This window comes from Lonchura striata, chromosome 1A, assembly GCF_050655825.1.
Source record: "Lonchura striata isolate lonStrDom1 chromosome 1A, ASM5065582v1, whole genome shotgun sequence".
In the NCBI taxonomy this organism is placed as follows: Eukaryota; Metazoa; Chordata; class Aves; order Passeriformes; family Estrildidae; genus Lonchura; species Lonchura striata.
This window is the reverse complement of record NC_140741.1, coordinates 43,811,453-43,835,833: the sequence shown is the minus strand read 5'-3', so window position 1 is coordinate 43,835,833 and position 24,381 is coordinate 43,811,453.

Here is a 24,381-nt window from a genome sequence, read left to right as displayed (position 1 = left end):
GGATCTTTGCTCTTTGGATTACCTCATTGACATCAGCTTGCCCTGGAACAAGAGGGTTCAGCCCAAAGACTTTATGACCATTGGGAAGAAATAACATTCCCAAGCTGGACAGCTGGCTGCACCACGTGCACTGCTGAGACCTACAGCAGAGCAATAGCTTCTTCCTGGCTCTTTGGAGAAGACATGGAGCAAGGCTGGGACGCTCTCAGTGCCAGTCTTGCAGTGGGTGAAGTCCCCTTTCTCCTCCAGCTCCTGACACCAAAAATTCCATGCTGCAAAGTTGAGAGTTGAAGAGAAGAATGTAACTGCACCACTAAAGATCACATCGCAGTGTGTAAAAAACATGATTAGAGAGTCTAGGGTAAAAAGTACTAATAATTCAAGCCTGAGGCAAGCACCTGTCTCAGAAAGTTCAGCACATGCAACAAAAGTTGGGAAAGAAATACCAAGTAAGGATCTCTCCAATAGGGCAGCTGATATTTTAAGTTTCCAAGGTCAATCCCAGTACATGCATAACATTATTTTCTTCTGCCTTCTTAAGTATCTCTTTAATTATAAGAAATTAAAGCCTCCTGATTTTTGCATTATAGGAAAGTATAATTAAGCATACTTGAGGATTCTCTGTGCATCTTGCTATTCAGTAATTTTAATTGCAGCATTGCAGGTGAAAACCTACGATGGGTAGTTAGACCCATTCTCACACTCCGCATGGGTTTTCCAAACTGTTATCCACAGTCAAGCCTCAACAGTGCACTCCAATAGGAAGAGACTTGGTAATTAGTCCTATGATTAGCACTTTCCTTAGCCTGCTATTCTGTAGCATTCCAGTGATATGCAGTAGTTTCAGTAGTGGAAGAATCCTGGAAATATCTGGTAGTTCACTTACATATGCCTGAATTATATGTTTAAATGTATATAAAAATGGTATATACATGAAATCAAACATGAAAATATTTTATCTATTTTATCTAAAAATTATGTTCTTCATATAATTATCTCATAGTTTAATTTCCCACCTAAGGCCTCTTTAAGGTCTTCTAAGTATTCAAAGAGATAAGTTGTAAAGTGTTGAAATACTGAACAGGGATCCCCATCTTCCCCGCTGAAGGCTGAAGGTATCAGAGGAATTGATCTTCCCCTCTCTCTTTCTTTCCTCTTTTCCTCTTCATGTCTCTATATGGGAAGGGGGGGGAGGGGGGGGGGAGGGGGACACCAAAGCCAAACAAACAAGCACAAACAAACAAACATGAGGCAGACTAAATATTATAAGCTTGTTTTTCAATTCACTATAGTCTTTCAAGAACTATGGGACTAATTGAGCATGCACTGAAGCCACAAACCTTGCACTGCTTTAGGGGAGAACCCTTTGGAACCTGGCCCTAATAACCCATGTGGGATGTGCCAGGCTCGGGTCCTTGCCCCTTCAGCAATACTCAGTGCTCCCAAAGGAAAGCACGAGGGCAGTCCATCACACATCCATCAGAGGAGCCAGTCTCAACCTCGTCTAATTTTGTGTCAGTGAAACTGCGTCACAGTGCTCCAGAGAGGACAACGTGTTCCTTGCATTTTGCTAGAACAGGGCGGATCATAAATTATTTTGGGGCTTATTTTCCCTTGGGTAAATGCACTCTCCAGTAATGTTCAATATATTTGAGAGTATGCTGCTGCAGCTTGGCAAAATGAGTAAGAACATCGAGTCACTCACCCATTATTTCATGTAAAACAGCTCTGTATTTGCAAATGCCAGGATAAGTGACAGGACAGTACCCGACTGGGACAAGTGAAAGCTGCTGAGATTAAAGTGCTCCCTTGGCTAGAACTCTTCTGGAGTACATTCCAGGTCTGAAAACAGAAATGCTTTGTATCTTGTTTGTTACCATACAATATGTGGTTTCTGTCTACTCCTCTTTCTGATTTTGACAAGTGGACACTTGGAAGAATAAAAGCTCAAAAGGTCTACTTCTACCAGAAGTACACTGAGTGTTTATAATGTCAGTTTTGATTCTATAGTGAACACCAGCAAAATTGTTGAAAAATACTTCTGATTTGTGTCTGAATAGAGGGAAAAAACAGCACAATAGTTTTTAAGCTATGCTTCAGAAAAACTGAAGAAAAGAAATCTTTTAGATACTGATAACTTGAGAAAAAAAAATACTGAAAGGCTTACAAAAGACCAGTGTTGGTCAAATAATTGCTTCCATTATAACACACAGACATGGTTTATATTTTAGACTGCTAATCCTGAAAAATTATACATAGTAATAACGGCAAGTAGAAAATGCTGCACTGCTTATGAATAGCTAAAACTCTGACTTTGGATTCAAAAAGTACAAACCTTGTTAATACAGAAAAAAAAAAGGCTTGCTTCAAAACCATAAATTAATTTGGAAATAGCTGGAAAAATAGAGTATTTAAGCTCTAGCTAGCTAAATAGTTGAACCTGTGCCCAAGGCTGACTTTGCTCACAAATTGTTTTGATTGAAATAAGGCCTACTGGTTGAGACAGACCCAAGAGCCAAACTTAGCAGAGACCATGCACAAGTTTTTGAATTCCCAATATTTAGCTTATTTGTGCAGATTTTCCCCTTTAAAATACCAAACAGCATGAAGAGAAAGGGCTAGCAAGTTATAAATGCTGAGAGTATGACTGCCCACTGAATCAGCCTGGTTTTTCATAACCATGTCCAAAAGGTTTGGGCTGAGTTTAGATCAATCTCAGAACTTCAGCCCCAGATGCTATATGCCCTTCACATTCTTCTGCAAACCTAAATTATGTAGGAAACTATGTAGGAAAAGGTTTAGAAGTGAGAATGAGGAAAGGGAGCCATAGTGCAGAGGCTACAACCAGTATATCTTAACAAGAATGCCAGTATGATCTGAAGTGCTGCACCAAAGCTCTTCAAAACCAGATGAGCCCACTCAGGCACCACAATAACAAAATCACTGAGACATGTGAAATGGCATGTCAGTCCATACAGTCTTAATGTGTTATATCCCTTTTAGTCACTTCACTCCATGATGTAGCCTAGGCCATCATAAAAGTATCTTTGATATCCTGATACTTTCCCTATCTTGTAGGAAAATAACAAAGCTCTTTCTTCTTCCCTCTTAAAAATGTTCATTTGATTAATTCTAAGAGATGACAATCTGAGATCTTGTCAGCAGTTTTCTCGGACTTAATTTCTATAATAGAACAGAAGCTTCTAGTAGATTTAATCTCAAAAAGTTTCTTCAGAAACAGAGGTTTTGTTTTGCAGGGGAACATATAAGGGGTATAAGGTTCTTCAGCGAGAGATATCTCACATAATTGAAGCTATAATCAGCCATATTTTATTCCCAAAGGATTGTATGCAATTTATTTTTCTCTCTGCAGTTTAGCACAGAATGATGTCCTTTCAAATTCTTTTGAAAGCCTTTATTAAGTGACCATCTCAAATTTATTAAAAGTTTGAGTTCAAAAGTTCACATGCCTGAAGATTTGCTGTGTTTTTTTCCTGCCACCTCTAGGGTGCATTAATTTTAAGAATAATTAGCAATTACTGGAAGCTCAGCATGTGTACAAAAAGAGATGGGAGTTTATTCTCCAGAATCTTTAGATGCAACTTATTCATTCTTGATTCAAATCCAAATAGATACTGTAAGAAGGATTTTATTGTGGATGCTTATAATTTGCAGTGTGACAGTGCTTAGAAGTTCCAGTCAAGGACCAAGTTTTATTTATGTCATTGGAAGGCAGACCCTGACCTCAGGATCTAGACTTCTCATTTAAAAGGCCCAGTAATAAAATTATGCCCATGCACTTTCAACCAATTTTAAGAAATAAATCAGTTCATTAAGCAGTGAAAGATTGCCTACACTTCTTATTCTCTTACTGGAAAGCACAATGTCTCCTACATGTCAGAAATAATTCATGGCATTGTATAACCTAAATAACATCCTGCCTTTTTCCCATTAAATTAAATCGCAGGGTTTTTTCCTAGACAACAGCAGGAGCAGGACTTTTGTGAGTTTTAATTATCTTAAATTGTCCAGCTTCCTTCTTAAACAGACAGTAGATCATCTAAATACCTACAGTGCCATTAAGTAGCATTTGTATTTATCGGAGCATTAAAAGACTAGACACTTTATACTGTTAGTCATTGTATTTCTTGCAGTTGTACCTTTAGTGAAATATAAGACAGCATTTTGTGAAGTACTGTATTTTGCTGACAATTGTAAGTTTTTTCTACCCATCAGCAAAAAAATTCAGAGAATGCATTGTCAAGCTTATGTGATTTATCTGTGTGGAGCTGGAAGCCTTGTCTACATTCATCTATTTCTCATCATACACAAATTTAAATGCATCAGAAATGCATGTCTTCAAGTGTATGCCTACTCAGATATCATAAAGATGTGTGGAAAGTAACAGAATGGCCCCAGTTATCAATTATGAAAAAACTCTATCACTGTGTAGCTCTTGGGACCAGCTCAACCACATGCCACAGTATAAAATGCAGTTTCCTCAGTCTACTGTCTCCAGTTCAGGTATATGACTGTTAACTAAAAAGCAGGGGGAAAATCCCAATATTCTTCCTTTTTAGCTATTATAAAAGGAAATAATTGGTTTAAAATAGAATTTATGCTATTTAAATATCTTTATCTTTCTAGATTTAGTACAAAGAAGCAGCCTACACAAGGAACAGCAATTATCACAAATACACTAAGCAAATACGCACAATAATAAGAGCAGTTTAGGATGGATACAGTAATGTCTCAAAAGAGTAATGACTCAAAAGTCTGGTAAAAAATCTGATGTAGAGTGGATTTGAATGTATAGAAAAGGGTGAAATTTAAAAATGGGAAAAAATAGAGAGATATGTTGCAAAAGGTAAAGTGGAGATGACAATCTCTGTAGTAAGGAAAGAGGGACTATGCATCCTTTATGGGCGACAGTAGAAAAGATGAGTTACAAGAGAAATGAGAAAATGAGTGTCACATTGCCTTCAATATAATATTTCAAATTAGTATAAAAGAGTAAAAAAACCTGCAGTAAAAAAGTTAATCACAGGATTAAGTACCACTATTTTTTCTATTCCTATTGCTGCCAATGGCAGATTAGCCACTGCCTTGTTGAGCTATGACTTTTTGAGATCTAATTGTGCCAGTTCCAAAAGCCTAAACTACAGAGTACATCATCATAAAACTCTGAAATTTACTTCTCTTTTATATTGTTATGCTACATACAGCTCACAGCTCTGCCATCATGCCACCAAGCAAATCCATGTATATACATTTACACATATACTGCATTTACACAATTGCAAAACAAATTTCAAAGTTAAATGATTTTTGTCAGTTTACAATATTAATCTTTCCAGTTAGTTTTTATTTCTTAATTTCTGGTGAATCCTGAACCCTCACAAGGGCCTTAATAGCATTTTTGTTCTTAGTTGCTTGTTTTGTCCAGCATCTTTTCAATTCTCTGCCACCATTCACAATATTATATGAGATATTTTGATGTTGTCGTATTTTCAGTTATACCCACTCTGCAGAGTTTATGGTTATATTTCTAAAAAGTATGGTGTGATTTGGGACACCATTTGATAAGCTGGTAGGTGATTGACTGACTTTAAATGCCAAAGGGACTCAGCTGACTATCCTATTTTAGGCTAAATTTTAGGCAGCTCAAAAAAACTCATGGTTGAGCAAGCATCCTCACTTTGCTCCAGCATGATCTTCTCATGAAGTAGAACAACATTCTTGAAGCCACCTCTTCTAAAGTTTATGCTACTGTAGCATACCCTCAGTGTTCCTGGAGTGTATCCAGTTAGTGGCCTAAATTCAGCTGATGCACAGCCACTCTCTCAGCTCAGGTGATTCAGGTGCCTATAAATGTGTTGATGTTAGTAACAGATTCTGCTTGAAGTTCCCACAAAACAATTGTCTTCTCAGAGACATCAATCAGAAGCTACCACACACTAAAAGTTGATGTACTCACACTTAATGCTGCTTCAGAAGACGTTTTCACCCTAAAATAAATAATAATCCCCAGACGCAGTGAAAGACCCAACTGTTTAAAATGTATTACTCCCTCAATAAATAAACAAAAAAAAAAAAAGTCATTTACATGACAAGACTAATACAATACTATTTTGCTTCTAGTTATGCCTGGTATCTCAGCATATGAAGCATCTCCAACAATCCTTGTCCTAAATATATGTTTGGAAGAGACAAAGATCCATGAGCAAAGATTAAATAAATTTTGGATTTTGTTTCTGGCTGTTGTAGTTCATGTACACAATGAGAGACCAAAAAGTTGACAAGATAGTTCTGAAGGGACATCAGCTATTTCTCCCTTCTAAGTTTATTGTATATCTAGGTCCATTTAAGAATCATTATCATGTTTAATTTTCTTCCTATCTGTTATAAACAGACATAAATATTTAATTTAAACAAGCATCTTCAAAGTGTCTGCTGGCAATCAGTAACAGGCCCTTCCTATACAAATACAGCTGGATGTTTTGAAATCAAGCATGATGAACTGTGAAGGTACAAACCAAAAAATGTTAACTGCACATTCTCACAAAGCTGCATTTTTGAGGCAGTATTTCAACCCTCTGAAATATGAACTGTTTATACTGCAATGACTCCAGCAAAATGTGCACTCCTTGGTGGGTGGCTGAATGCTCTCCAATGATGATTACAAGAGGAGATCTTAATATTCAGCCTGCTAGAAAAGAAGAACTCTGAAGGATGAGGGGGTGAAGGATGAACAGTAAAAGCAATTGTACTATTTTAGCTGTCTACAAGTCTTCATCAGGGCTCATTGTGATCTGTAGTCTTCATGACGAGTTCAGTCACTGGTGCTGGGGCGTTGCTTCATCCTGCCCATAAGCAGGTACTTACATTTGGTCAGATGGATTTCTTCTTGAACATCAGTTGAGTATAAGTGATCAGTGCTATGCACATTTGCATCATCAATCTCCTTGGAAACAAATTGTCATTTTTACCATTTTTTCTTTTTATAAGGAGAACCAGAATTAGTAATTTTCAAGAAAAAGTAATTAATACTATGGAAACTTATTTAGTTGCTTCTTAGAAAAGAACATTTTTAAAGGGACATTAAATAATTAAAACTAAAGCATGGTTATTAGTGAAATAAGATTATTTTACATTCACTGCATCAATAGTAGAAATAATTACTTCTAAGCTTTAAGATACACCAAACACAAACATTTCTTTTTACATGTTAAACCACCAGAAGCTATCATTCCTCATTCTTTGGTTTTTTTAACTGCACAGAAGAAATTTATGAGGAAATAATGACTGGACATAATTTTTTACCTCAACAAAGTTTATAAAATTTCTTTGACAATTGCAGAGTACAATGATGCATAAAAAAAGGTCATGATTAAGCAGACTGACCTAGGACAAGTTACATAACAGATGTTTTAGCTAGAGAAGCATATGTATTATACATCTGACAAGCTTCTGTCTCTACTTGCTTTCAAAGCCACAGAAAAATGATGTCTTAGTATGCAAACTGAATAAGAAAAGAAAATGCTATATTTTGAAAAAAATGTTTACTACATCATTTCAGCTGTCAGGGAACAACTGCAATTTAAAAGCATAACAAATTGAAAATATTTTTACTCTTTGGATACTATTAGCACCATCAGTAGGTAAGTAACAGAAGCATAGTTTGCGTCATTGCACCAAAATTTGTATTTGCAAACAAGTTCTATGGCTATTCCAGAGCCTTCCTTCTGGTCAGGAATATGCTGAGAGTTGCATTGGATCCTGGGCAGCAGCTGAGGCAACTCTGAAATAGGTCTGTCAATTACCAGTCAATGTAAAAACATTGCATGCCCAGATCTGCAGTATATGTTGGTTTATCTTAAAGCTGTTTTCCATGACACCAGGACACTGCTCCCACCAGTGCTTTCCATACCAGATAGCAGGAGGAGGAGATCTACAGTGTTTGCTTTCTAGAAATGTCAGCCCCGAATGCTGGAGCCACACACGTCTCAACTTTGTGTCTCAGCATTAAGCTGGTTCTCCAGCTCTTTGCGCCCAAAGAGGAATGCCCAATGACACCAAGGCTACATCAAAGACTGCAGCAGAAAACTGTCTCTATTTTCTCTGTCTATCTTACTGCTATGAAGCTCCCTGCAAAAGAATTCAATGGATCATGTGTGGAAAGGTTGAGAAAAATAATAAAAATCTGAATCTAGCAAATGGAAATTGTAAATATTTACATTTATTATATTATAAAGGAGTAAAAGTTATCTTGTTCAACTGGAATCTGCCAGATAATTGAACCATGACATGTCTACTTAAAATAATTATTATTTTGATAATAAATGTTGATATTAAAATACATTCAAAAGAATTAATTTATATGAAGTTGCTAATGCCAAACATTAGATGATGTTAAGGTGATTGTAGTAAATGGAAGAGATGATTGTCCGAATATGTCCAATATTAATACTCAGAATTTAATATCTACAATTAGTTCAATTAAAAAATTTATCTTTGTTTCAAATAATTACAAGCTTTATTATTGTCTAGTTTTAGCTTTCATTAACTGCAATCAGGAAAAGATCTGGTTTTCTTTCAGGTTTGTTTTTTTTTAATGTTATTATTTAATAATTCAGCAGAGATGGCTTGAAATTAGATTTAACTAAAATTACATTGAAGTGGAACAATTACAAAACAGTATTAAAAAAAGAGTTATGCTTGTTGATTTTCCTTCTATAAATCCGTTAAAGAGCCTATTGAAATTAGGAGCAACTGAAAATACCTCTGGCATAAATTATCTCTGCTGACTTTAAATGGGGACCATAAACTTACCCCATTATATAGACTAGAGGTTGGTACAATGGAGATTAAAACAGGGAACCAAAAAAGATGAAAACTGAAGAAAAACGTTGTCTGTGGACCCCTTTCTCTACAGGTCATGGCAAACACAGTCATCAGTTCTTCTAAAAGAAAATGAATTCATCTCATTAACAATTATATTATTTGTTTAGAAGGAAATCAAATATTGACTAAATTCACTTAAAGGAACTCACAACCACTCCCTTTCTTTAGTAATTTCAACAGCAGGAAGACATGCTCTCTCTCCTTAGTCATCAACTACTGGAGTGTGTGCTTAGAAAAGACTGGTCTCGGTACCAGTCACATTTTCTTGTCTTTATGTTGGATTTAGCCTCTAAATGCACATTAAAAAAAAAAAATAAATTTCTTCATTGCTTTCTTTTAAAGAATCATGTAAATATTTAGCAATGTGAAGCAATTGTCATAAAAGTGAAACATATTACTGGGTAGTTGACTTAGGATGTATCCTCACTATTTCAGTGCAGCAAATTGCCAAATCTGTCCTGTTGGGATGAACAATTCTTCCTGACTCCCTGGGGTTTGTTACAGTGAAGCTAGACTTTTCTGTGAAAGTATTGACAGATTTTTAACTTCTTTCTATGCAATTAAAAGAATGGAAACAAAGTGGAAGAGCACCACAGGAATCACTGTGCTCTCCAGAGAGCATCCCACAGCATGTCCTGTAGATGACTGATGGCCCACAGAGCACAGCTGAGGAGCTACAGGAAGAGAGGTGGCTTTGTAATGAGCCTCTTTTGCTTGCAAGTGACTTATATCTGCACTTCAAAGCACATTTTGCTACCATATATTTTATGTCCTTTACAAAAGTGACGCAGACTTTTCTTCAATTAAAATTTCAGCACTGAATAATAGTTGTGAAATCACCATAATCCTTGTTTTTCACATTCTACCAACCCACAAAATCACATTTTCACAACATTTTAGGAATAACCAGGCCATGTAAAGAAGAAGCAGACTAATTTTCCTCAAATCAGGATACTAAACTGAGAAACTACAATAACAGCATTATAACTATAATAGTAGCATTAATATTGATTGAAATATTATTAGAACTAGCAGTATTAAAACTGTTATTTTAATTTGTCCTTATTAAATTTCCCTTCTTATTTAAAAGCTATCTTTTAGACTATACAACTTCATAATCTGATTTACTTCTTTATGAAAATAATAAATGAAGTTGGTTGCATTGCTCTTTAATACACATTGAATAATTTTGCACACACAGTAAATTCACAGATTAATATGTTATGCACTTTTCTGATTATGGACATAAACAAGATACAAATTATGTGACACATTATGTAGGAGAGATAAAAGGAGTAGTTAGGCAGAAAGTAAAGGCAGGAAATGTCAGTATCTCAGGTATGAGGTCACTCACCACTCTTTAGATAGGCTGCATGGTGTACATTTGTTTGAACAATATTTTCCAAAGAGCAGCCAAAGCTGCTTTCCTTTGCTAAAGAAATCACCCTTTAATTTAGAACAATTTTGGAGAACACTGAGAAATCTGATGCTTTAAGAGAGCTGGTTTTCCACCACAGATAAATGACATACATTTGAAATTCATTCTCTCTTTACTACACACTTCCTTAAATGCAAATTGGCAATTTATCTGCATTCTCAGGTAATGCCCAGAAACAACTGGAATATCAGAACAACTACTGATAAGGTGAAACTCTATAATAAAATTTTCTGTAAGTCACACACACAAAGGTCATTGAATTATTTTTAAAAGACAAAAAGAAACATAAGAAAATGTTTTCTTTGGCTATTAGAAGCTAGTGAAAAATCTTTCTTTTTACTTTTTCTTGACAAATTAAAACAACATAGCTCAAATTATTTTGTTCTTAAATAGTAGTGCAATTAGTGGGTATTTTTATTCTTTAAGTATCAGTCATTGTTCCATATTTATCATCACAGGCATTTATATGCTGTGGATAATGCCTTAATGTAGTATCAAGTTGGAAAATTAAATGGATTTCATATGAGTGCACAATTCAAATCTCACTAAAGGAAATGTACAGATCTTCTTCTACCTTTTTCATGTACATATCTATATGTACAACTTTCTCACTTCCAAAATATAGATAAATGGTTGTAGCTTTATCATTATTATTTTTAGCAACATATGTTGCTAAATATTGCATGAAATCAAATTATTCATGCTATTCAAGGAAGCGTAATGAAACCATCCACCTTTAGGAAGAACTACTTTCCAATTACAAAAATAAACAAATACAAAAACCATTAAAATAAGCTACACAAAAATGTTTGCTTTTAAACACAGTAAAATTAGACTATTTTACCTTTTCTCATTCAAAGTTGTTTTCCAAGCTGTGCCCTTAACTGTGTTTATATTGTATTTATTTTAGTAGAAGAATGATTATTTTTTTAAGGAAACAGTACAACAAACAGTTTAGGCTTAAAAAAATCTCCCCAGGGCTTTTGTTTAAAAAAACTCCAGAAAGTTACAACTACAGGACCTATGAGCATACCAACATAGTCTGAGTGTGGTGCCTCTGATATAAGGATTGTGAAGTTTAAATTGAGGAAGTTTATAAAACGTCAGATATATATACATGTGACAGAAATGTGTCTGTTGAATCATAGCCCTTTAACAGACAGATTCTAACAGGATCTGAAAACTGATGTAAGTTAATTCAGTTTTAGAATACAGGCATTCATAATAAGAATAATTTTTAAAGAAACAAAATTATTTTTTGCATTCTTCTATTTTAGAGCAATAAGACTAAGTAAGGTACTATTTCAAAAGAAAAATATGAGGATAATGAATATCTTTTAGTCTCTATTTTTATTTTTTTGCTTTTAGCATGACAAAAAAATAATTTAATTTCAGCTGCCTAAAAAGTAGCAGTGTAGTAGCCTCATATCTTAGACTCCCTTTACTGTTATCATCACCTTAACAAGGAGGTTCATTTTTCATCTTCTGAAAAAACATCACTGTTTCTTCCAAAGAAAGCTGCTCTGCAATCCTGTAATATCAATAGCCAACATTCTGCAACCTGCAACCCCCTGCATAAAAAGTCAAGCAGTTTACATCTGTCAAAGCCAAGTTAAACCTTTCCTAGGTATTTGGTCGTTCTGATTTTACCCATCCACTTAGACTGTGGTTCCCTCTCGTATCTTAAGCACCAATTGCATCCAGAACACAATTGTGACATCAAATGACTGCAAGGAGGAGTGGCAGCATGGGAACATTGGCCATCCATAGGCTCAGTTCTGTCAGTGGAGATCATGCCATAACTGGTTTTTAGGGATGTGGACCATAGAATATAAATTATTCCACAGTCTGAGAAAACAGGCTTTCTGATCTTGCTCTTTCGATTCAGAACAATACAACTGTACAAGGCAGCAAGATTTTCCACAGTATTAGAAACAGTAGTACACATTAAGGAATATATTTTTTTTTTAATTTTAGTTTTCTTCTTTGAGGTGAGACCCAGCTGTCATATCTTGAGTTCTAATAAGAGTGGAAGAATCTTATTTTTATCCAGTCAAAGCCAACTAATGAACTCCTCAAGAAAAATAACCTATAAAAAAATGCCAAAGCAAATAAAAAGTCTGACATTTCTCAATATACAGTTTTCACAGATAACTTTATTTATCCAATTCAATTTTTTACTCCTGAAGCCTTCAGGATGAAATACTGATCCAGGAAGGCTTGTGACTGTGAGAGGTTGAAAAATGAAGATGTTTGTAACATCACAGACAATGAAGCCACTGATCAGCATGAGCAAGAATATATATAAAAGAGAAAAGCAATGATCTGCAGAATACAGCACAATGCAGCTTTTCAGACACCATTATGATCTCCAAAAGGACAGTTGATCTTGGTAGAAGTTCACTGAATGGTAGAGATACAATATCTCCAAAGCAATAAGACATCAAAATTATTTTTTCTGTTTTCATGTAAAACAGAAAAATTAAATTAAGTGGATAAAAATTGTCTCAATGACTGTATCAAAAGAGTTCAGTCAGAAAGTCTTTCCTTGGAGCTGCAGAAGAGATTAAATAATTGTCATTTAATCTATGTTAAGTGTGCACAGTGCTGCACAGAAGTTGGAAAAAAGATGACACTTCCAGTTAGTTTTATAATTAATGATTAACAGAGATTAGGAGATGTCACTGTATAAGAGAAACAAAACATCTTGCATAGATAGTTTTATTCTTTAGTAATTCCTCTTCCATAATGAGAATCATCTGGAGCTCTTTCACTATGGCAAGTCAAGACAAAGTAGTAGTTAGGTATAAATCCAAAACTTACCACTGATTTTCTTGGTCAAATGCTCCAAAGTGTTGAAAATCTAGAAATAGCCAAGTCCATGCTATTTCCAGCCTAAGGACAATGTAGGTTTGCTTTATTCATCTGTTGGAAAGACAAATATTTAGGTGAAAGATCTGCCTTTTATAAATGCAATTCTACATGGGAAGGGATAGAAAGTCATTCTTACACTGTCAGTTGATACCCTTTCCAAATGGTCATGTGCTATTTTCTCTAAGCTGACAAGCTCTCACAACAAACATTGTCTTCCTCAATGAGAACCAGGCAGAAAAAACATGCAAACATACTCTTACAATAAATTTTTAAAAAAGGGATTAATTAAATTCAGTAAGTAGAGATAGGTTCTTGCTACTTTATGAGAAATCTTATTTATTACAGATATATTTTTAAGAATATTAAGAGTTTGTTTAAAAAATATTATTCAAGCTTGCATATTTCTCTATTTGTTCAATTATAGAACAGGCCATAAGTATTTACAGACAGAAGCACTGAAAACAACCAGTTCCTGGCAGACAAGATATGACTGAACATACTGCATGAAGAGTGGCAATATTAATCTTCACTCTTTAATACAGAACCTAAAAAGGCCATCTGTTTGTCATTTGCAAATGTTTCATAAAACCTACTGAAGCATGTGGCTGGCTTGTTGGGACTCTGATAAGAGACCGGAAAAAAGAGCCACATGTGTTAATTATATTCATTTCTAATTGCTTATCCTTTAGGAAATAAACAATACTGTTTCTGGTGAACATGAAACAAAAATGTTTAAAGATGCAGATGGGTGTATGGGCACAATCAGCTGCTTACAGAACACTTTGTAGAAACTTGAGCTTCACAAGTGAATCCCTTATTTGCTCCAAAATCCAATTATTTACTCTCCCTATTCATGGTTTATATTAATTTTAAAAATCCCCAAAACATAAAAAACCTCACCAACAAGAAAACAAACAAACCATCAAACCAAAAATATGGGGGAAAAACCCAACAGAAAAAAATGTTACTTGGTATGAATATCATGAAAACTTGGTGAAAGACAAAACAGGCAGAAAGCTTTACAAAAAATATTTTACTAAGCAAGACTAGCCTGATTCTTCCAGCCTGACTTATCATTTGGGCTTGATGAGGAGCAGCAGCAGATCAAAACACACAATAAGGGTTCACTGCGACAACTAATGAAAAAGCAAGTACTCAGAATGAAAAACTAAATCAAATCAATGGGTGGCCCAGTGTTCATGAGTCATATTAGCTCTTTGCTCCCCACAATTGTTTGCTGAACAAATTTCAGGTCTGCATAAATAGAAGGAGAAACTATATAAAGACACTTGTGCTCCTAATCCAAAACATATTCTTTTTCTCTTGAACTCTGAGTCTTTGTCATTTCCATTATACTTATTCTATTATTCTATTTTACAGGCACTAGCTGCCTTTCAGTGAACAAGGTTGGGTAATTAGCAGTACTGTCAAATTTATGTCTACCAAGGGCTTTAATTACCATAGAAGAAGCCTAGTTTCTTTAGTGGGCAACCAGGTTTGTGACACACTGTTGTGATCCAAGTTTTCTAATACTTCAGGTTCTTATTATAGAAAGCAAAGTGCTCCTAAACATGAAATCTCAACTGATTTCTGTTGCATTGATTTCTATTTCTTTTTACAGTATCACAGTACCTCTTGAGTTGAATAAATGTGGTCAAAACATTGCCTAACCTGTCTTACTACCTGATTTCTGAAAGGATGAGTCTACCTCCATTACATAGCTTCTTCCAGGGCCAGACAGATCTTTAGCCAATTGGTTGTGCTAAAACATCTAAAAGTCATACCAGAGACTAGGATGATTACAGCTTCCCCTTTCTCTCCTACATTATTCAGCACCACTTGTGTCTGACAGCCCCATTCACAGCACGTCTGGCTTGAATCCCAAAGTAGACATATTTTTTCAATTAATTGATGACTGTCCACAATATGTTTTCCACAGTTTTGATCTCATCTCTCATTAGTAGAAGGGAGTTTGATTAGCTTTTGATCCAGAGAAGCATGTTTTAGTCTGTTACATTTTCAAACAGGATCCATTATTAAAACACTCCTGAAGAATATTATATGTGTGGAAGATTATATTTCACAGTTCTGGTAAAAGGTCTAGACACAGCCTGACAATTACATTTCTGCAGTACTCTCAGATAGATGTAAACTATTTTAAAGGTGATTAAGAGTATGTATATGTGATTACATTAAGGCGCTTCACCTGCTCCTGCTGATCAACTTATCAGTGATCATTAAAAGACTATGTGTGTCTTCTTAGTTGATCCAATGGCAAGTACCTTTAAAGTACTTTAACTTATAAAAATTATTTTATAAGTTCCACTATGTCAGATACTTTTAAAATTTGGTGTGAGGGACCCAAAACTACATTCAGTCTTTCCCAAATACAAATACCCAAAATCCCCACAGTAAACCACTTGCATCTAAGTTACTACCCACAGCACATTGGCTAATGAGATTTCCAACCCCTTTGTGCTTTCTGGGCACATTACCGGGTCACATTGAGCTTCTTGTCCACGGACACTAACAAGGCCTTCTCCCTAGGGCTGCTTTCAATCCCTTCTCCTCACAGCCTGTTTCTAGGATTGCCCCAGCCGAGGTGGAGGGTCCTCCCTACAGGGTGTGCAAAGGACAGAGAGACCAGGGCAGAAGAAGCCCTGCCATAATCCCTGTATAATGGACAACTTCCAATATATGGTTAAAGGAACCCTTATAGATTGCTTTGCAGAAGCTTCCTCCTTTGGAGGGAAACAAACGCAAACATTTTTTCTGAGTTAATGGAAAGTTTTTAATACTTTTCATTGTCTTCACATAGAGCTACTGCAATTCACGATACAATCAGCATATAGCTTTGGGCAAGTAGCAGCTGCTAATTTCTCTGGTTGGTAATCTATTAGTTCCCAGTTGCAAATAGCACTTCTATCACAAATTCAGTGTAATTGCCAAAGTAGCACTGATAATTATCAATGACAAACATGCTGAGCCATAGAGTCCTACTTTATGTTCAGTCAAGCGTCTCTGATGCAGCAACAAATTCATTCTCCCCAGTGGTTCATGAACTGTACACTGAATAATAAATAACACAAAAGAATGCCAAGGTCTCTATTTAAATAAAGCAAAAGAATGCCAAGGTCTCTACTCAGAAAATTATTTACAGAGATGCTGCAGATGCTGTGGTGGCAAAAAGTCAAGCTGTGTACATATGCAGTTGGATTTTTTGCACTACCTTTGAAGTACTCCCTTGTGCAATCCTATTTTCAAGAGCTCTGATGATTATATCCTTGCCTTGTACCTTTTACCTATAGTTAAACATGTACTTAGTGAAAAAGAAGTTTTTCATGTTTCTCCTGATTCAGCCAACAACAACACAACCTGTCTGTCTCTGAGTTTTAGAGGTGTAGATATTTGGGTTTGAATCCACTTTACCAAATACTCACATGTTCAGAGACATGTGGCCACATAATGCTGCAGACAGGTTTCTAATATGTTTTAGCTTTCCTTCTGGGCTGAGGTTGTCTGCATAAACTAGAAGGGATAGGACTGAGAACAAGTAACAAATATTCTCCATCATGTATGGATGAATTCCCCTCTAAATTCTTTCTCCATCAACAGGTGCTGATGAGGCACAGGTCTACATTTTAGAGCATGTATCCATTGCTTCAGGTTCCACTTCAAAGCTCGGAGAATTAATTTTTCTGAAATTCAAGCCAATCTCACAGCCTAATTTTACTTTGTACCTCACCTCAGTAACTTATTTTGCGGGGGGATCACATCCTTGTCTAAGTCCCCACAAATTCAGTTTATCTTACTTACACGCTGGCCTTTGGAAGCAGCAGACTTTTATTCTTCTGGGTTAGTCTGCTAATGGTTTGGGAAGCTAATCCAGCTTCCAAAGGACAAGCACTAGATCCAGCTGAGGGGAAGAAGCAGAGATGTACAGCAGGAGAGTTAAGGAAGGAGGTAATGCTTTAGATGCTTTTAGAGTCTTTTACATCTCTGTAAAAGCAACTTAATGGGCAAGCTGGTGATAGATTCTCTACCTTAAGGTGTTTCTCATTTTCCTCTTGCAACTTTCACCTCTTTTGGAAATGAGAAGCTATAATGAAGCCTCCTTCCCCACAGTATTTTAGCTTAGTGTAGAACCAACACAGGAAGAAAGTTTTGGGTTTGGATTTTTTTATCTTTGTTGGGATTTTTGTTTGGGTTTTTGCTTTGGGTGGGGTTTTTTTTTGTTTGTGTTAGAGTTTTGGTTTTTTTGAGTTTTTTATCAGAACAGATTGTTCACCCTGCTATCTGCCTTTAATACATTATTTTGTGCATACCTAAGATACAACTGATCCTCTACAGACCACAAATATTGCTTAATAATAGTATGCTTTTGAAAGCAATGATGAGGAAACAGTGTTGACATAGGAGAATTAATTGAATCCTGTTTATTCTTTTTCTGAAGCACATTCATGGTTTTCCTCTCAGTTCTCACTGTAAAATATAGCACTAATTAAAATTTAATAATAGTCACAAATCTCTGTGTTAATAATAAGTATATTGGAAAGATTATTGTTACTTGGAAGAGACTTGCTAGTAATTCTCTATCAATGTAATATATATTATTTACAGTCAAATTTCAGGTGGTAGAGTAATTCAATCTGCTGAGAACACTGCCGAGATAAGGAAAAAAACTAAAAAAAAAAAAAACACCTCCTACACAAAAGAAACTGCAAAATGTTGAAGTTGTATAGAGTTGTATAGCAGTTTTCAAAGAGGTAGGTCAAGAAAGTGCATGCAATTATTCCAGATACAAAGTACTAAATTAAATGCCTAAAACCAGAAGATGAAAACAGTGCTATGCCCCTAACAACTGCCCATCAGTCATACCAACCATAACAAATGGTAGTTATTGAAGTAGTACAAGTTTGTAGAAATTTCAGAGAAAGATGGAATATATTGGCTAATTGTCTCAAACGAAAGTGATTAAAATTATTTCTAATTTTAATCCTCATAACCTTTTTTTCAGGACATTGTCTGTTTGCCCATAAATCAGATTATTTGGTTGACAAATGAAAAGTCAAGAAAGTAATAAATCTTGTCTTCTTCTTTCAACTCACAAAGAAAAATGAGATGGAGAGGATCTATTAAGTCTAAATCTTTGAAAGACTTGGTCTCCTAATTCAGTTCAACTATTAAGTACTGTCAGAATTTCTTCCATGCAACACAGTAATATAAGCACCTGATATTTTTATTGCTTTTATTAAGAAAGTGAAACAGAGTTTCTAATTCAATAAAAGGAATCTGGGTTTTTGTCTAAGTGGGTCTTAATTTCCAATCAAATGCAGCTTGCCACAACTTCCAATACACTAATTACTAAGTAATTAAGAAATATATTGTTTACATTTTTCCGTGTTACAACAGTTACAACAGTTACAACAGTTACAAGTGATTGTAACACTGTAGGAAATTGTTCACCTAAAAGAGATTTTATATTTTGTAACTCAAGATGAATCTCCAGCTGTAAAGGTTAAATTTGTTTGAGAGTTATGATTCAAATGAGTTATATTGGGAATGCCATTATACAGAACCTAATTGAAATGTAAATATGTGAAAAAAAATTTTAAAATAGAAAATTTAAGGGGTTTTTTTTATTATTAGTTTAAATCATTATCTATGATCAGTGAATTATGTCACTTAGATTAAATTTTATTAACAGGCAGAGGGCAGACAAAGGCTGAAGTGTGTATGGTGATAACTGAGTGATCACTAAACCAGATCTGAAAATGAAACAAGCAGACTTTTCTCTGAGGATCCAAATATTGAACTGCTGTTGTGTAAATATTAGATGAGATCTATACATTATCTTTGAATAATAAAATCAAATTTTCAAACATGTAAAATAGTTAAGAAACTGTGGTTTCATTTCCAGTTGCAGTGTTATGACTAAAATACTATAAAAAGACAAATCCACTATTCCTTTAGTTACAGATTAGTTAAAATGTGCCCTACAATCTTTGTGATTCCAGTGTCAGTAGGTTATCAAAATCTCCAACACAAAAAGTTTGCTGGAGATTAGATTAGGGACTTCAAACATAGCCTTTTCCTAATTACACAAATAATGTAAGCAGTAAAGCCCTGGATTACACTTCCTCCTAAAAGTAAGCAATTTTCTGTTCTAATTCTGGCTTGAGTTAAGCTTGAATCAAATTATATGCATGTTAGACATATCCAGGATAAACACACAATTTCACAATCAAAATGACTTATTGCAAATGTATGTTCTGCTATTTTTCAGACTTTGTCTTAGGAATGTTTATTACTCTTAAGCAAAGCTAGATCAATTTTTACTTAATCATAAAATAAATTTTTTGTTTATTACATGCAGAATAACTTTTTGTTCCTACTCAAACATACTTAGCCTTGAAGCTAAATTTCCTAAGCAGAGATGGCTTACTGAGTGATGTGTTGACATGATGCAGCAGAAAAGCATAATGATGGACTTTGACAAGGACTTTTGTCAAGGTCATGCTAAATTCTTAGTAGCTGAGCATGTATGATGCCTCTCTGTAAAATGCATATACCAAAGATACAACTGAAGCCAAAGACTCAAAAAGAAACTGTACCAAATCAAGGTGAAAAAGCAGTGGTTGCTATAGGTTGGATGAGTAAATATAGAAATAAACTGTCATGGAACATGGTGGGGACCCCATTTTTTACTATTGATAAATTGTGTCTGAATACATTGCTGGAGAACACACTTTAAAAATAATTGTAACTGGCAGGGTACCCATGTGGATCTCTCTACCTACTGGCATAGACAGCAGAAAAAGGCATTGCAGCCCCTTCTTTCCTTGAAGTGTATGAAGTAAATAAATAGTTAAGAATTGAGAGTCACAGAAATAATTCTGTGCCTGGTTCTGCCCCTCTTAAGTAAAATTATTTTCATTTACATCACCATACTTCATCAGGCATTATGTGCCCATCTGTGTTCTTGGAAATTTAGTACTGATTGATGATAATTTTGCTGGTAACAAATATTAGTCTTAAATTTGGGAAATTAACATTTGGTTAGTAGATATTTAAAAGGAAATCAAGTCTTTCAGAAATAGTGTTTACCTTGAATTAAAGAGTAGGCCTGTTGTTTTCATTTCAGTGCAAAGCTCATTTAATTTAGTTAAATACTCATTTCACTCCAGAACAGAGACACCACAGCAAAACCTACTCAGGAAGGAGATGGTATTACGGTTTTTCCATAATCAGGCTTCATTTATTAAAGTCTCCACCTCTTAATAGATGTAAATATAATTAGATCACTTTATTAACCTTCAAGGAAAGAGCTGGCTACTCTTTCCATTAAGAAATCATATGTTCATGGTTCTAAAACCCCTTCAGAATTTATAGCTCCCACATCAAAATAGAAGCAACTGTTACACAAATCTCTGTGGAAAATGGCAGAGGAAAAGGCAATAAACACATATACATCCATTTTTTTTCCATTTAATTGATGTTATTTAGAATGTCTCATTATCCATTTCTGTTCCTGAAACATTAAATTTGTGAAATTAAAATAGTCATAAGACCCACCTTCACAAATATTTTGCAAATCTGTGCATAAACATTCAAAAATGATCTGAGCAACATCACTATGATACTGCTCTTCAACTAATACTTAAAAGGAATAAATACAGGGTAATGCAAATCCAACTACATTTAAGAAAAATTGAAAGATCAATTCTTTCCTCATCCTTTAATCTCAAAATGCTGGAAGAGATCCAAAACTACGCTGAATGGTCCCAAGGTGTCTGGCACAAACCACCATACAAAGTCCTGTAAACGCCCACAAGCAAGTTTGTCACAAAAACAATTCCTTTGCAGTACTTTCTTTATGACTGGACTGTGAAAAGCTGAGGCCATTCCTCCAGTGAAAGGTGCTCAAGTTTTTCACTTTATCTTTCGACACCCTTTTTCTGTCCCTGAGAGTGCCTTTTTAGCTGTCCCTGAGAGCGCCTTTACCTTGAAAAAATTACCCATTCCACAGGGAGAGTAGATCCTTCTGCCTGACTTGAACCTTGCAGGTCTCCAAAGGGACCTCCCTGGCTTTGCATAAGTCTTCTGAAGGTTGGCTGGAGAACTACCAGATCTTTAAGAAAAGGACTTCAAAAATGAAAATATACAATCTGATGTTATTTAATAACTATTATTTCACCACCAGAAATTATCAATCAGTCACTCAGTCATACATGTTTTTATACTACTGACAAAAAGGGGGTTTTAGGTTTTAAGTACTGATGCAGCATATAAATGTCATTGTGAATTAAGTGTATATGAAAGAAACAATTGGAGCACACTGCATACTAATCAGCTTGGAATGAGTGTACTGGTCCAAGGTCAAACACAAACTCACTAAAAGCATAATTTCACATCCACAGAATTCCAGCAAAGTTTCAGATAAGATTTCAGGGTTCAGAAGTACATGAGTCTGTGTTTAACCATAATGGATAGCTTCCTACAAACCATCACTGTGCCTTAAATTTGATATATTTAACTTAATTGATATATATTTAACTTAAAAAGTATCAAGTTCTTCCAACAAAGAAATTAAGGAGGTTTTAATGTTATGGATCTTGCAATGCTGCATTTCCCCTTGTCATGGTGGCTCCAGCTTCTCTGCCTGTGACAAACTTCTTTTGCTGGTCACAGTGTCACCCATCTCTCCCCCAGCCCTTCGCTATTCACACCCTCCAAGCCCAGCATTGGGGCTGGATCCCAGCTGTGCTGTGCTGAGCTGCTGAGCAGCATTCACCAGCTGTCTGGCCAAACAGAGCAGGCAATTTGCAGGTTTTTTCCCAGGGAAGGTTTCCTTACTCAGCTGCAATAGGAACTATATTTAAGTAACTTAATAACAAAAGGTCAGTTCATCTGAGAAAATGTTATTAAAACTGAACAGTAGAGTAAAACTTTGTTCTCATGGAACAGAGATACACAGATACACAAGCAGAATGATTGAATAGCCTTTATTGCCTTGGAAAACCTTCAGAAAGATTCTGTTTTAATGAAATCCACATAAAGTATTCACCACCTTACACTTTCAAAGAGAGCCCTAACAGCAGGGCTTCTTTTTCTCCATTTGTAGATGAATGGGAAAATAGGCAAAAATCACAAATAAAAACCAAAGCTGCTATTCCATACAACAGCTGACTGTACTGCCAATCCCACATACCAGATGCTATTCTGCCATGTCCAAATCTGGTGCTGACATAAATATTGTCCATACTTGTAAATTGAAATTATTTTTGGATGCAAGACATATGCACTTTTTTTTTAATCTAGAAAGCTTAGACATACAAGTTTTAAACAAGCCATTATTGTTAATCAAAATATTGTTCTAGATTTTCAAACATTGTTAATTATTTTTTATAACAGGGATAGGGACAAAACTTGCTTTTTCCCTTTTTTTTTCTTTCCTTTTTGCAATGCTCTTAAAAATCTTACCTAACTAACTGTATTACATGACGTGCTGGGGTGGATGTCAGGATAAATTGCAAAGTTTATTTCCCTGAGAAACTTGAGTTCTGCCAAGTTAAATCTTCAGGCTGAGCAGGATGTCCATTAGGACCAGGTGGTGGCTCATGCAGAGACAGGCTTAACTGAATAAAAGCTTAGTTTCCGGTAATATCTTTTTCCCATTAGATTAGAAACAGATAAACTGGGGAAAAGGACAGAAGACAGAGGAAAAAGTACATTTTTGGATGCAGCAAAAATGAGGGAAATAGAGCAGAGATCTCTGTATCTCCAGACAGATGCTGCAGGCTATCTGTACATCCCATTTTATACAAGTCTCACAGAAAATCACTGTCAAAAAGCTCATAAAAAACTGACATCCAATGCCAATATTTACACTGAAATCAACAATTTTACCCAATGTTACTAGGCAGTGTTGAATGATTCAGAGGTTTCCCACTCAGGAGACAGCTTGTCAGTTATATCTGCCTGAGAAAGGCTCAAAGCTTTCTCAACTTGGACAAGCTGAAGTGGGACATGGGTAAGGGTTGCTCAGAGAGGCTGGAACTAGGCAAGACCCTGAGAAACCTGATCTGACTTCACAGGTGGATTCACTTTTAGCAGGGAGGCTGGAACAGATGATCTCCAACAGTTCCTTCCCATCTAAAACTCTTCTATGATTACCTGATCTTTTGATAAAACATGGGTTTTAGTAGAGTTTAGAGTTCGTAGTTTTCTCTGTGCAGCTAACTTATTGCCTACTATTCTTTTCCATTACCATTTTTCTCTCACACCCACCTCTAAGCACTCCTCTTCCCTACTGTCAGAGAAAGATCTCCCTTTTCCCAGCTGTTCTGTTCCCAGAAGTGATCATTAAAAAAAAAAAAAAAAGATACGGACTCCCAGTTTAGATGTCAGGCCCAAGACCAATGAACAGTTTTTTCCCCTTGCTCCATCCTAGCCTAGGGCATTTCCAATGCCAGGCAGAATCTTTAAAGGTATATTGTGTATTAATATGCAAAATATAATTATTATAAGATTTACAAATTGACTACTTCCTCACAAATTCCTGCAAAATGAGATGCTAGGGAAAAATGCATCATGAATGTTAACACATTAAACACTGGTTGTTCATTTTGCCTTTTTCCCCTAGACATATTTCAGAGCATTTCAGGAATGTCTGAATGTCTGACACTTTTTAATCAAGCACAAACTGAGGCAAACAGACAGTACAGGATATTTTTGCTCCAACTGTGAAATATTTACAAGGTTAGAAGCAACCAAAACCTGAAACCTACAATGGGAATTACTCAGTTATTTCAACAAAAAAAGGTGTTACCACCAAAGGCAAAATTAGTCCTTTGGTCATCTCTTAAAAATTGATATTACAAACCAACAAACTAGAGCATAAACTTACATGACAACATACTTGCTCTCTAACTTCAAGTGTCTATTAGCAATGTACTGTCAGTCCAAATTAAACCTAAAATCAAGTCTGGCTAAAATAAAATTTTGTTATGTCTTCATCCAAATAAAAGCTCTGAATGGAAATGGCTTGTCTCAAAAGCAGTGGCTTGGCTCAGGTGATATTAGCTGTTACATGAGTTTTGCCAAATATACTGAACTTTTTTTTTGTCTAACATATGAACTCCTATTTCTTTCAAAAACAACCA